A 16,559-nucleotide genomic window follows, 5' to 3' on the forward strand; every position below is an offset into this window, starting at 1 on the left:
TTTATTAGAAATGACAGAAGTAGTACTTAACTCACAATTCAGGAATAGTACAAGGGATACTTGCTTAGTAAAAAATCCAAACTCTAACTTAAGTATTTAAACAAAGAAGAGAGTTTGAGTATCATTTATTATATAAACACGGTCCCACTTTTTTCTTGACAAGAAAGCATCTACAAGATTTTTGTAAGAATATAAAAGAAATATATGTTTAATTGTATCTTAATTTTCTAAAAGAACCAAAATTTAAGATAAAAATAAAGATATTAAAAGATAAAGATTTGTGAGAATATAATATTTTTTTTGGTTTTAAAGAATGAAGTGGCGAAATTCAATTCATATAGGTGAAACGAACTATCTCGGGTTTGAACATGCCTAATCAAAAACAAAAAGTCGCAAAAAGTCGTTAACCAACAAATTTAGCTGAAATAGTTTATGAACTACACCAAAAAATAATTTAACACGAAGAAAAAAAAAGGAAAAAATCGTTTACGTTAATAATGAGTTGTGGTCTTTCTATAAACTGGCAAATTTATTAATCAAGCCAATTTACAAGAAGTAACGAAAGCACAAGCAAACAAGAAAAAAACAATCATAAAATAAAAATATAAAAAACAAGTACTACACCCTAAGAACATGCCCTCATAAACACAATTTTACACTACACAATCCGAAGAAAGACCTAACTAAGGTTTTACAATTCGAGAGTTTACCTCAATTTGTTTTACCTATATAAACTCAAACTCATATAAGTTTATTTAAAATTAAAATTATATAAAATTTATTATATCCATGACATAAGTAAGCTAATATAATATTGCAAATATGTCAATAATTCAAAATATGACTTAATTACAAAGACAAAGTATACATAACCACCATAATAAAGAGTTGTGTTCGGCTTAGCATCAAAATACAAAATTAACTTGCAAAATCATAAGTTTGGTAAGACTTTAAACCATCCAATAAAGCAAGTTTTAAAAGTTTTTAAAGTTGTTAATGTTGGATATTTATATATTGGCTTCACTTTTGCCTAAAACAAATATTCATGTGAGATATTGAACACGATGTGTCAACATCCTGGCATGGTTCAGTTGATCTGCACACTGTCTCGTTTTATGCACGCGCTATTTTATTTAAAGAATCCACATCTTTATTCATGTTGGTCAAGCTGCGTGTTTTTAGCACATGATCAGATCAGTTTGTGATTTCCTAAGATTGTGTTATCTACTTAGGAAAGTTTGGAGGTGATCACGATGTTCCTAATAATGTGCCTACATATTAGGAGTTTCCTTTTTTGATTCTGTTGATCGTGAAATGGATCACCGGATTGTTCTGAAGCACAACAAGTTTACTGACTCGTATTGCTTCAGTATTTAAACAAGACTCATTCAAGCCGTCATTTTGAAGAATAGATCATCTAGGATTTTGAGTCTGTTTGTGTGAGCTTTTCGTGTATCATCTTAATGCATGTTTAGGACTGTGTTTGAGTTGTAAATTGTGCACTACTCTGAAGCTTTTAAGAAAAGAGTTAGGTAGTTTGTAAACTGCACCTAAGTTGTGAAATACGGTGTTTAGTTTTTTTGTGTTTGTAATTTGAGAATCACAGGGGATGTGATCAATTGTAAGGGAGTGAGATGGGATCTCAGATCTAGGAGTTCCTAGGTTGAAGTCAGTACGGGTAGGTCCTAGGTCATTAGCACAAACGAGGAGTTTGCTGAGAGCTATTGAATAAGGACTACACTAGTGGATTTCCTTCCTGACTTGGTAGCCCCCAGAGTAGGTGACGTTGCACCGAACTGGGTTAACAAACTCATTGTGCTTTTTACTTTTATGCTTTGCGTTTTTCTTGTCTTTGTTAGCTTAGTGTTCGAAACATTTCACTCAACATCTGTTTTTGTATAACTTGTGTTGAAACATTGTATGGAACATCTTAAGTCTAACGTGCCAGAATTTCAGTTAATGAAGTTATCCAAAAAATAAACTAGTTAATTTCTTCAAAAGTTCAATCATTCTAAAGTTTCTTAATATCATTATCATTGGTGTCTTCATCTCCAATTTCATCAAATTCTTCTCGAGATGATATAGAATTTTCCATATTACAACCAAATACATGGCTTGAACTCACTTCAACATTAATTAACTCATTCAAGTTTACTATAGTTACAAGATTTTACCAGGTTTAACACGTGTTAACTAACCCGGTCAAACATTACAATTTCATCAAAAATAAAGTATATCTGCGAGTTAACACGTTTTGGCCACCTAAAAATGTAAACTCGGACGAATTTACGAGTTAACATTTGATTTGTTGAACACTGCCCGCAACCACACCTGCCAGCTCCATAAAATCTACTGCCAAACCTCTACTGCTAAATTACATTCTAAAAATATGTGTGAGACGTTTTCATCCGTTCCACAACCAAATGAACATATTTTTTTACGATTTAATCCAAACTTCTCTTTTAACTAGATTATCTTTCGTCGGTATCCTATTTTGCATCATTTATTCACACCAAAACTGATGAATACGCCTCCTTTATCGTATGTCCTTTTCTACCACTTATCATCCTATCATTCTTCAAATTGTATCTTCTTTATCGTACAACTAAATCAAACGCCTTTAAATTTTTAATCCCTACCCCTCCGACATACTTTGTCAGTTAATTTTCCTACTTACCTCTTTCCCATCTCACCTTAAACTTCTAAAGAGAGATTCCAGTTTAGAAATTAATCTAAAGTACCCTTGAAGAAAGAAAGAAAATGGATAGATAAACCATACATCCCCAGTTTCATTTTACTTGCCACTTTAGTGTTTTTTTTCTTCATTTCGAAATAATTGTTACTTATACTAATATAATATTTTTTTTCATTAATATACCTTAATTTATTGAATTTCACTCCATTTAATCATCTCACTAACTTATGTTTTGATAAATAATACTAACTATACATGTTGTTAGTTATCATGAAATCCCAGGGATAAAGTACATAATGATCAGCAAAAAAGAGAACATACGAATATTCATGTGGGAGATACCCATAGAAACTCATAGTAGAAGGAATAGATTGGATAAAAGATGATTAAGAGCGTACAATGGTGAAAGCTATTTATAAGGGAAAGTTAGTCTAACTAACTCTTAACTACTCAACCAACCAGCTAACCATAGTTTTCATATCAACTAACTATGATTTATTCATTATACTCTAATAGTCTCCCTCAAACTCAAAATGGAGAAATTCACCAAATTTGAGTTACAATTTATTCACTATATTGTCCAACTCTACTCTCAAAAGTTACGATTAACGTGACATCATGCTTTGGAATACTTTAATTTTTCCCAAAAATGCCAATTCCCTCCTTTGATTATATTCAGTCGAAAATGGCATTTTTGGGGGTCCCAATTTGTTAGCTGGTATTTTCACCAGCCTCATTTAATATGGTCAACATTAGTTGACTTTTACTCTTGCAGGAATTGAAGTCTTTTTCCTCAATAAAAACATTTTCAACGAAATGTTGGATTTAGTGTGAAGAGTCTCGAAGCATTGAAGTTCGACAAGACACATAGCAAGAGGCGAGGCCGTTGTAGTCAAGCAACTGCCTTTGGAGCGGGAAAGATTCAAATTTCAAAGGAGAATCGGTTTCCTCAAAGGAGAACGTGGGATACAAGCGGTTGTCTACATGGAGGGAGTGTTGATCGTGTGATTAGTTTCTTTCCACTTATTTCTTATGTATAAATAATAGTTTTCCATAGGAAAACGGGTCGCATATCGCCTATACAGAATTTTCAAAACACTCGAAGTATCGGCGCAAGAGAAAATGGTCACAAAGAATGTATGTAAAGGATTTGTCAAACCACCTTTATTTTTAATGCACTTGTATTTGCACTTTTTCTTTTCTTTAAGTTTATGCAATTTAAACTTAATGTTTTAAAAAACCTGTCGAAAGACGCCACACGGTCTCATCCCGTTCCATAAACAACCTACGAACTTGATGAACGCACACCAACAAATTGCACAACATGTCCTAGGATCTCTAGTTTGGTTCTTCTTGTTATAATCAAAACCAGTCAGTATTTATTTACCATAAACACTGATAAACAGCTAGTTAACTCACGGCAGGGGCATTTTCAAAAATTTGTTTGGGAGTGAACAAAACTTGTTGAAAGAAGAGCATTTTTCTAAAATGATTTCTTAATAATTTATAGAGCCCAATCAAATAGAGTCTTCAGTCACTGTAGCATCTACTCCCATGAAGTATAAGAGCGATTTCAAGAGAACAATTCTACCACCAATAAAAACACGTTTTTTGTTCCATTTGGACAAACCAATTCCTCTATACATCCACTACTTGTGAATTACTCCATTTGTTCCATTTGGAGTATTAATGTATTAATGTATTCTAGGAACCTAAAAGGGTCCAAGCCTTGTCCCAAAAAAGAGCAGTCCAAGTCAATTTTAAATCAGAAAACATTGGCTATTAAAGCGGTTGAGTCCTTCAAAGAAAAAACAAGCATGATAATTTTACTTTTTTTTTAGGGAAAGCATGATAATTCTACTTAGTTGTTTAACAAAACTAACAACACATTCACACAGCGCACAAACGTAAACAAACATCTAATGACCGACTCATTCATAATAGATTTTTACAAGCTTCAGCTGTCCACGTTATCTGTGAACCCCACACGCTTCTCTAAATAATAATTCTTCCCTTATAAATACTCTCACACCCTCTCAATTCTCATATCACCACTTCTCAACATTCACAACTTTTCTTTATATTTTCATTTTTTTCATTTTCAATCACTATTCAATAGTTTTGCAATGGCATCTTCAGCTATAAAATTCTTCTCCTTCTTTTTCGTCGCCATCTTCGCTGCCATCGTGGCCTCTGCCCAAGACCTTAGTCCTTCGTTGGCTCCGGCACCAGGTCCTGATGCTGGAGCTGCTGGATCTGTTGCAAGTTCGGTGGCTATGATCGGAGTTTCAATTGTGTTGTCAATGCTCGCCATCTTCAAGCACTAAAAACATGATGATTTCACTTATTTTCTTGTGGACTTCATGTAAGTAGACAAGTAGTATTGACTTGTTCTGGTGCATAATCTTGTTTTGCAATACAATGATGATTCTTAGGAGTTAATCTATGTATTTTTGAGAGTGTAAGATATTTTACTGTATCTATTTTTACATTTCATTATTTATTGTAGGTGCTAAAATAAAATAAAAAGGACTTTACTATCTTTGTCGAGTAATTATTATTGTCATGTTTGCTTATTCTTTTTTGTGTATAATATATAAACAATGACATTATTGCATTTTTCAACTTGGTATTTTTTTTATAAATATTTTTATTCTATTTATCTATTATCTTAATCTTTCATCATTTAAGTTTGGACTTGAATATGAAAATAATTAAACAAGTCGTTTATTAAAAAAGATATTTAATACTAATAGTTCAAATTTTCGTAAGAATTTTTTTTTATTTTTTTTTACAATCAAATTTATTAGAAATGAGAGAAGTAAAATGAATACTTAACTCATAACTCAGGAATAATACAACAGATACTTGTTCAGTAAAAAACAAACTCTAACTTAAGTATATAAACAAAGATGAGGGTTTGAGTACCATTCATAATACAAACACACTTCCTCATTTTTCTTAACAAGGAACCATCTCCAAGATTTTTGTAAGAATATAAAAGAAATATATGTTTAATTGTATCTTAATTTTCTAAAGGAACCAAAATTTAAGATAAAAATAAAGATATTAAAATATAAAGATTTGCGAGAATTTTTTTTGTTTTTTTTTGTTTTAAAGAATAGAGCGGCGAAATTCAATTTATATAGGTGAAACGGACTATTGTGGGTTTGACTATGCCTATTCAAAACCAAAGAACTATTGCGAGTTTGACTATGCCTATTGAAAACCAAAAAAATTGTTAACCAAGATATTTAGGTAAAGTGGTTAATGAGTTAGACAAAAATATGAATAATTTTGGAGTTTTTGAGTCTGATTCCTGAGTAGAAAAAGTCAACACGAACAAAAAAAAATTGACCGTTTACGCCATTGATTTGTGGTCTACCATAAGTTTGAATTTGTTCAGTTTTCTCCACGATTAAATGCGACTATAAATCGGCCATTTTAGAAATAGGGAATCAGAATTCCCTTAACTTGTATGAAATCGACCTTTATTCTCTAAGTTACAAAAGGTTAAATTTTTAAGATAAAGTTTCCTTTTATTACTTTTTTTTTGTGGTACCTTTTATTACTTCCTTAATCGATGTTCTAAGGGCATTCATTAGCAAGACCCATATTTTATTTTTATTTTTGTATTTAAAAAGAATAGAGATTGAGAAAGAGAAATGTGTAAGAGAGAATGTGAGAAAAGGGATAAATATGTAAAATATAATATCATTTGAAATATGATATAAAAAACAGAGAAAATGTTTTATATTTTAGGGTTACTTGTTAAAGTAGCCTATGTAATATATGCAAAGTCTGAAAATAGTCCTTGTAAATATAAAAACACAAACTATATCCTTGTAGAGGAAGATTCAAGATCCAAAACAGAGGTCAAACTCTTTCTGGCATCAGAAGCAATGAAACTAGTGGGAGAGATAACAACGTGACGAAGTAGGAGTGAGGATGAGAACGAAGCAAAAATGAAAAATGGGTTTTATAGAATAAAACAGAGGGATTTCAATTTCAAAGTTTGAAGTGAATGAATGTTTAAATTTATGTTTATTTTTTGTTTATGGGTTTTTATGGATTTTTTATGAAGGTTGATGATAAAGATGGTATGAAGTAGGGTTGTGAAATTCTGGCACGTTAGACTTAAGATGTTCTATACGATGTTTCAACACAAGTTATACAAAATCAGATGTTGAGTGAAATGTTTCGAACACTAAGCTAATAAAGACAAGAAAAATGCAAAGCATAAAAGTGGAAGGCACAGTGAATTTGTTAACCCAGTTCGGTGCAACATCACATACTCTGGGGGCTACCAAACCAGGAAGGAAATCCACTAGTGTAGTCCTTATTCAATAGCTCTCAGCAAACTCCTCGTTTGCACTAAAGACCTAGGACCTACCCGTATTGACTTCAACCTAGGAACTCCTAGATCTGAGATCCCATCTCACTCCCTTACAATTGATCACAACCCCTGTGATTCTCAAATTACAAATTCAATGAAATGAAGTTACCATCAAACAAAACAACTAAACACCGTACTTCACAGCTTAGGTGCAGTTTACAAACTACCTAACTTTTGCTTAAAAGCTTCAGAGTAGTGCACAATTTAAAACTCAAACACAGTCCTAAACATGCATCAAGATGATACACGAAAGGTTCACATAAACAGACTCAAAACCCTAGATGATCTATTCTTCAAATGACGGCTTGAATCATTCTCTAGGTCTTCCAGTCTTGTTTAAATACTGAAGCAATACGGGTCAGTAAACTTGTTGGGCTTTAGAACAATCCGATGATCCATTTCACGATCAACAGAATTGAAAAAGGAAACTCCTAATATGTAGGCACATTATTAGGAACATCCTGATCACCTCAAAACTTTCCTAAGTAGATAACACAATCTTAGGAAATCACAAACCGATCTGATCTTGTGCTAAAAACACGCAGCTTGACCAACAAGAATAAAGGCGTGGATTCCTTAAATAAAATAGTGCGTGCGTAAAACAAGGCAAGGTGCACGTCAACTGAACCATGCCAGGATGTTGGCACATCGTGTTCAACATCTCACATGAATATTTGTTTGAGGCAAAAGTGAAACCAATGTACAAATATCCAACAAGTTGGACAAACATCCGACACCGAACGCGAGCCCGATCAAACCGAAAGAAATATCAAAGTTTCGGTTGGGTTTATCGTGTTAGTGGGTCGTCGATTTATGTTTCGGTCTTACATGGACACAAACAGTCGGAATCGGATTATACAACCGTTGAAACCCACATCCGACCAAACTTCTTTCATTACCGCTAGTATTTTGCCATGAAATGACAATACAAATTCAACTATTAATTATATCTATCACCTACATTTATTAATTTTTTCCACTAATAATACTTATTTATTAATTTTTCCCTACATTTAATTAATCAACTAACTTTAATTAATAAGAGTATTTTGATAAATGATACACCATCCGATTACTAATATAAGCAAAAATCAACATATCATAATATTTATTTATTGATTTTCACTACATTTAATTAATCAACTAGCTTTAGTTAATAAGAGTGTTTTGATAAATGACACACCATCAAATTACTATTATAAGTAAAAATCAACATAGCTGAGCGTTTTTTTTAAGGAATAACCGATCATTTTCTTAAAATGTTTTATAATGCTTTCTTTACAGAGCCCAGCCAAATAAATACTCTTCGGTCACAGTAGCATCTGCTCCCATGGAGTACAAGAGTGATTTCAAGAGAACAATTCTACCACCAATAAAAACACGTCTTTTGTTCCACTTGGACAAACCGATTCCTCTATACATCCACCACAAGAGTGAATTATTAATGTATTATTAGAACCTACTAGAGTCCAAGTATTGAACCAAAAATGAGCAGTCCAAGTAAATTTTAAATCAGAAAAGGTTGGCTTTTATAGCGGTTGAGTCGTTCAAAGAAAAAACAAACATGATAATTATATTTTTTTTGTAGTAAAAGAGAGCATGAATATTTCTAGACTTGCAAGCCCAAAAAAAGTCATAAAAAACGAGACTTAAAATCCTACTAGGAGGAGTCTCCATAACATGAATATTAAAAGATTCCAAAGAGAAGCATTTAGAAACAAAAGCAGATGCTTCATTATTTGTGGGGTGAAGCAGCAGCTACTGCAACATACTTCATAAATAGAAGCCTTGCAAAGAAATTGCAAGATAAGACACCAGAAGAAGCATGGTGTGGAGTGAAAAAAAGTGTTCAACATCTAAAGTTATTTGGCTCATTGTGTTTTGAGATGTCTGATCTAGGCAACTCATATACTTCCTGGGCATTGAGTTTGAAATGAATTCACAAGGTGTTGTAATTCATCAAGGAAGTATGCACTAGACGTTCTGAAGAGGTTTAAGCTGCTGAATTGCAAACCAATTTCAACTCCAGTTGACACAAGAGTGAAACTTTCTCTTTATCAATGATGAGAAAGAGGTTGATCCAACTCTAATGGAATTGAAACTAAAGAATAATGAAAGGATGGAAATGATGGTTTATAGCAAATCTTCTATTGACTTAGCCAAGCATATAGTTGCTCATGGAAGAAGTAAACACATTGAAACTCGTTTGCACTTCCTAAGAGATCAAGTAAACAAAGGAAAGCTGGAAATTGTGCACTGAAAAACAGAAGAGCATGTTGCAGACTTCCTTAAAAAGTTATTGAAGACTAGAAGCTTTGAGTACTTTAGGAATAAGTTGGGGATGACATAAGATTCAAGCAAAATGAATTATGGATGTGTATTGGGATGATAATTCATTAGTTAGAAGTTAGTTACTATGTTAGTTTCGAAGTTAGTTGGATAAGCTTGTGAAGTAACAAACTAGTTTACTTGGTAGAGTAATAAACAAGTTTGTTATGATTTTGTTATGGAGTTAGTTATGTTTCTTAACGTATATAAATTCTTATGCCTTCTAAATAATTGATAGATTCATTCATAATCAATAAAGTTTAGTTTTTCTTCAATTACAAGTTATCTCTCTTTCTCTCAAACCCTAAAAAAACCCTAAGTCCCCAAATTTCTGTTTTTCACATGTTTGCATCGTTTCTTTCATAGTTTTCACCGTTGTTCTATCACCATGCACAATTTTAAAAGCACAATTAAAAAAAGACGGAAGGAATACAAGAGTGACTTCAAGAGAACAATTCTACCACCAATAAAAACACGTCTTTGGTTCCACTTGGACAAACCAATTCCTAAATACATCCACCACTTGTGAATTATTAATGTATTCTTAGAACTTGGTACAAGAGTCCAAGTCTTGGTCAATTTTAAATCAGAAAACATCGGCCATTATAGCGGTTGAATTCTTCAAAGAAAAAACAAACATGATAGTTTTACATGGTTGTTTAACAAAACTATACAATCATCCAACGACCGACTCATTCATAATTCATAATATATTTTCAAACAAACTCCAGTTGTCCGTCCACGTTATATGTGGATCCCACACGTTTCTCTAAATAATTCCCCCCCTTATAAATACTTCCAAACTCTCTCAATTCTCATATCACCCACTTCTCAACATTCACAACTTCTCTTCATATTTTCAATCACTATTCAATAGTTTTGTAATGGCATCCTCAGCTATGAAGTTCTTCTCCTTCTTTTTCGTCTTCATCTTCGCCGCCACCCTGGCCTCTGCCCAAGACCTCAGTCCCTCGTTGGCTCCAGCACCAGGTCCTGATGTTGGAGCTGTTGGATCTGTTACAAATTCAGTGGCTATGATTGGAGTTTCAATTGTGTTGTCAATGCTCGCCATCTTCAAGCACTAAAAAAATGATGATTCCACTCATTTTCTTGTGGATTTCATGGAAGTAGACAAGTAGTTTTGACTTGTTCCGGTGCATAATGTTGTTTTGCGGTACAGTGATTATTGTTGGGAGTTTATCTTTTTTTTTTTTGCGGTGGCCGGTATTCGAACCCCGGACCTTACATATATTATGCATTGTCATACCAACTAAGTTAAGCTCACAAGGACTGTTGGGATAGTTTATCTATGTATACTTGAGAGCGTGAGATTTTTACGGTATTTATTTTGATATTTCATTTTTTTTTTGGTCAAGTGATATTTCATTATTTATTTGTAGGTGTTAAGGAAAAATAAGGACTTTACTATCCTTGTCGTGTATTATTATTTTTTTTTTTTAGATTTGTCGAGTAATTATTATTGTCATGCAAGCGTTATGCTTATTTGTTTTTGTGTATAATATATAAACAATGATATTATTGCATTTTTCTACTTAATATTTTTTTTTTTATATAAATCTTTTTATTTTACTTGTCATTTATCTTTCATCATTTTATTTTAAGTTTGGACTTGAATATGAAAATAATTAAACAAGTCGTTTAATAAAAAAAATGTATTTAATACATTCAAATTTTGTAAGAATTTATAAAGAGAAATATATGTTTAATTGTATCTTAATTTTCTAAAAGAACTAAGATAAAAATAAAGATATTGAAAGATACGTTCAAATTTTGTAAGAATATATAAAGAGAAATATATGTTTAATTGTATCTTAATTTTCTAAAAGAACTAAGATAAAAATAAAGATATTGAAAGATAAAGATTTGCGAGAAAATACTATATTATTTTGGTTCTAAAGAATGGAGCGGCGAAATTCAATTCATACATGTGAAACAAACTATTGTGGGTTTGACTATACCAATTGAAAACCAAAGAACTATTGCGGGTTTGACTAAGCCTATTCAAAACCATAAATTCGTTAACCAAGAAATTTAGCTGCACTGATAAAAAAAGGTCATTTTCGAACAAAATTTCAGACGGTTTTGGGACGGAATTTACTGACAATTCCCACAGAGTTCAGACGGAAACATGTTTTCAGACGGAATTCAAACAAACAAGGCGTTGTCTATAAAAGCTGCATCACAAATATAATTACGTCCCAAAAGTATTTCAGACGGATTTCGCACGATTTTCACACAAACTCTGAAATTTAAATTTGTGGAACATTGGAATAGATTTCAGACGCATTTTGGACGGAATTAAGTTTAATTTCCTACGACTTTCGGACGGAATTAAGTTTTATTTCCTACGGTTTTTGGGCAATATAAGTTTAATTTCCTACCATTTTCGAAAGGTGTTAAGTTAAAATTTCCTACGTTTTTCAGAAAGATTTAAGTTAAATTTTCAAACGATTTTATGACAAAATTAAGCAAACCTTAAAATATTTACCACGCTTTTCGGGAGAGATTATAAGTTTTTTTTTTATTATAAAATTGCAACAAAATTAGTTTTTTTTTTAATGAGTTTGAGATAAATTAAAATCCTAAAATTTATATTCAATAATACATATTAGATTAAAAAAAATCATAAGTAAACAAATGCTCATTGTCGAAAAAAAAAATTATACAAACTAGATTCATATATGTGCTCAATGTTCTAGCACAATATATCACAAACTAACATGACTAAGTTGCTCATAGTCAATACTCAAAAGTAAAGTAACGGAAATTTGAGTAATACATTGTTCAAAAGATGACGTACTCGAAGTGCACTAGCAGGAACAAGGGAAACAACAACTACCCTCAAAAAGTATGAAATTCTGGCACATTAGACTTACGATGTTCTATACGATGTTTCAACACAAGTTATACAGAAACAAATGTTGAATAAAATGTTTCGAACACTAAGCTAACACAAGAAAAGAAAAATGCAAAGCATAAAGTAAAGGGCATAGTGAGTTTGTTAACCCAATTCAGTGCAACGTTAGCTACTCTGGGGACTACCAAGCTAGGAAGGAAATCCACTAGTGTAGTCCGTATTCAATAGCTCTCAGCAAGCTCCTCGTTTGCACTAATGACCTAGGATCTACCCGTACTAACTTCAACCTAGGAACTCCTAGATCTGAGATCTCATCTCACTCCCTTACAACTGATCACAACCCCTGTGATTCTCAAATTACAAACACAATGAAATGAAGTTACCTTCAAACAAAACAACTAAACACCGTAATTCACAGCTTAGGTGCAATTTACAAACTACCTACCTCTTTGCTTAAAAACTTCAGAGTAGTGCACAATTTACAACTCAAACACAGTCCTAAACATGCATCAAGATGATACACGAAAGGTTCATAAAAACAGACTCAAAACCCTAGATGATATATTCTTCAAATGATGGCTTGAATGATTCTCTAGGTCTTCCAGTCTTGTTTAAATATTGAAACAATACGGGTTAGTAAACTTGTTGGGCTTCAGAACAATTCGGTGATCCATTTCACGTACATCAAAAACCAGAAAAGGAAACTCCTAATATGTAGGCACATTATTAGGAACATCCTGATCACTTCCAAACTTTCCTAAGTAGATAACACAATCTTAGGAAATCACAAACTGATCTGATCCTGTGCTAAAAACACGCAGCTTGACCAACAAGAATAAAGGCGTGGATTCCTTAAATAAAATAGCGCGTGCGTAAAACAAGGCAGGGTGCAGGTCAACTGAACCATGCCAGGATGTTGGCACATCATGTTCAACATCTCACATGAATATTTGTTTTAGGCAAAAGTGAAGCCAATATACAAATATCCAACAAAGTAAATAGCCAAAAGATAAAGAGGTTTGGAAAGATAACTCCAACCAAATGGAAATTCCAATACAAAGAAAATACAAGACAACAACAATCAAACACAAACCAGCAGCAACAACCACAAAACATCAGGACAATAGATATCCAGCTAGGCCAAACTCATCAATCAAATCCAAAGTTATCAACATTGTTTCCATTAGAGGTTTCACAAATATCATTTGGTTCATCTTGCATAGGTGTCACACAAGCAAAGTTTTAAGGCATTGGCATATTCAACTTTTCAAATAAAGTTGCAAGCATGCTTTCGTTTGACTCAATTCTTTTTTTTTGTTGCTTCAGTTTTTGTTTTTGCTCTTGGTTTATATGTTCTTTCTCTTTAGCCTTTTCTTTCAAGTCATCTGGCATATTATGCTAGGTTTAAGAAAACAATCCTTCTTCCTTTTGACTGAGAAATAGATATTTCCAAAACCTCTATTTTTCTCTTCTTAAAATCTCTTTGCAATTTTGAATTTTGTTAGTCATTTAAATAACAATTAATTATAAATCTATAATTTTAGTAAAATTAGAGATAAATTAAAATGATAGTAAAGGTCTTGTCTTGGAGGTGGATGATGGATCGTGTTAAAATTTCGGTCTGTTTGTTTTTTGAGTGGAGGTGGAATCCTAGTGAATGTCTTAAGAGGTAGTCGAGAAGTACGTTATTGAGGGGTGGAGTGGTTGTTCTAGTTCGTCTGTCAGCAATGTGTAGTCTGTTGTCAGCAGCTGCTTTGTTAGCATGTCTATTTGTTGTCTTGTTTTGGGTGGTCGTGGCTGATTTGGTTCGGGTGGTTGTTGTGCGTAGGCTGCTGTCTGTAGCGATTACCTGTGATTGCATGCCTGTTGTTGGCTGATTTGGAGGGTCTTTTGTTGTATGTTTAATAGGTGTGGTGGCCAGCTTTCTGCCAATCTTGGTTGAGGTGATTCAGTGAGTAGTGGCGTGAGAGGTCCGTTCGATTTACACCCTCCCTCTATCATGCTTCTGTTTTGTGTTTTTTAGGATTTTTAGGAGCTCCAAAACGTGGTTTTCAGTTGGTTTGTTTAGGGGCGGCTGGTTTTTAGGATCCTGAAGTATATAGAATTTTTGGGTTATCCTTTTGTGGTGTTCCGCATATATACAACACCTTTGTAACCGTACCTCTTTCATCCTTGGTTTTTGTATGTCTTACGCAAGCCGGGTTTAATAAAATTTGCAGTTTTAAAAAAAAATGGATAAATTAAAACCTATTCTTTCTCAGCTCTATTATCGTAACTAAATTATAGATAAATCTGTAATGTTAAAGAACTACTTACATAGGCTTGCTCAACTCTATTATCAACCCATGCCTTATCCTTTCTAATATGGCAATGAGAAAATACCTCCTCCACTGCAGGCTTGACTCCTGTTTCATTCTCCTACATTTTTTCCATAACTTCAATGAGAAAATTTCCAATATGTTGTTCACAAATTAATGAGAAAATATCAAGTGTCTTACCATCCTACGTTCATTCTAGTCATAGATATATAACCATTAGTATGAATGGAGCTACCTTGAGTTGAAGCACAATTTGCAATGTTTGCCACCGATAAATTCTTGAACTTTTTATAGGATACCCAATAATGTATTAAATGATTCCATATTGGCCCATGGGTGTACTCTCGCTTGTATTCAGAATTTTCTGCATAGTTTTTCCTCTCTTGATACATCATACCTCTGAATCTACCTTCTCATATCATTAATAAGGAAGAGTTCAAAACAAAAAGGAGAAAACTCAAAAACACGGTGACTAGCCCATGCTCCTGCTGCCTAGCTAAAGAGTGAGCAACCATATTTTCTTGTTGCCAATAAACTTCACCTCGAAGTTGAAATGTAGAGATAGTCGGTAACTAATAACCGAAAGTAGCATATAAAATTCAGAAACTCCGATACGCTGAGATAATAGAGAATTAACAAGAGTGCATGAATCCGACTAAAAAATTACATTGTGCCATCCTTTGTTGCTAACAAACCAAATTGCCTACAATAGAGTCATTGCCTCTCCTTCTAAGACGAACATTTTCATTCTCTTCCACCTTGTTTGCGCTATAATAAACCGACCATTTGAATCACGCACACAACACTCCGATGACACTCTCCTATCGGCTTCATGAAATGCAACATCCATGTTAAATTTCAGCCAACCAACCGACGGTTTTTCTCAGTTAGAATTGACAACAATTGCAGTTGATGGTCCAGATCGACGACTTTTTTGTTGTTGATTTGCTTCATGCCATTGATACCAATTGCCTTACGCAAGCGGCCCAATTTCGTTGAATGTCTGTCGCTCGTCATTTTACACACAATCATTTCGAGCTGTCCAAATCTGCCACAACAGAACAACAATGTGCCCAACCATATCACGAGATTCATTCCTGCAAACATTAAAGATAAAAGCTAAAATGTTATCAAATTTGTCCATCCGATTCAGCAACATTGAGGAAACCTTGCCCAAAACCATCATTCCCGCACTATGTTACATCCCACAAAAGCATACTAGTCATCCTTACTCGCATTCCCATGCAAAGGGTAAATATTTGAACATGGAACATATTGGGTTAGCAACCTAGCACGAGTAGGTACACAACCGCGACAAATATGCAACAAAAAATTACAAGCCTTACGCGGACCATTAACTTTCCAAAGTTGTTTCCAATCCCCGACTACATGGTGTCAATTTGTGTGGAATTTTTTTTTGATAGCAAACCGGTATCCGACTTAATCGTATACAATCCATGGTTCTCATTAGCACACAAGATTGATCTACGGAAATAGACTCAGATAGGGGTGTGTCAACTATTACACGAGAAACCTTTGTTGGAAAAAAATCTTCGATCTTAGTAAAATCCCATATATGCTCATCTCGATTCATTAAATTACTCATAGACAAACTATACACACTTGTATGTTGAGGCGAGGGGTGTTTCAAAGGCTTCTCCATGAAAAACTTGGGTTAAACCAATCTTAGCATCTATGTTTTTGTTTTTAGATTGCATAAGCTATTTTAGTCTTTATATATATTACATGAGCTATTTCAACGATTAACCCCTATATTTTAAATTGTGCAAACACACCGCCATAATAGCATTGATTCGTAAACAATCAGGGACATAGATGAAAATAATTTTCTCTATAGTATTTCTGTCGTCTTTCTTTTTTTGCACAAGCCAAAATGATATATATTAACAATAACGGTGTAGTCCCCCGCACAAGGTGTGCAAA

This window comes from Medicago truncatula, chromosome 3, assembly GCF_003473485.1.
Source record: "Medicago truncatula cultivar Jemalong A17 chromosome 3, MtrunA17r5.0-ANR, whole genome shotgun sequence".
Taxonomy (NCBI): domain Eukaryota; kingdom Viridiplantae; phylum Streptophyta; class Magnoliopsida; order Fabales; family Fabaceae; genus Medicago; species Medicago truncatula.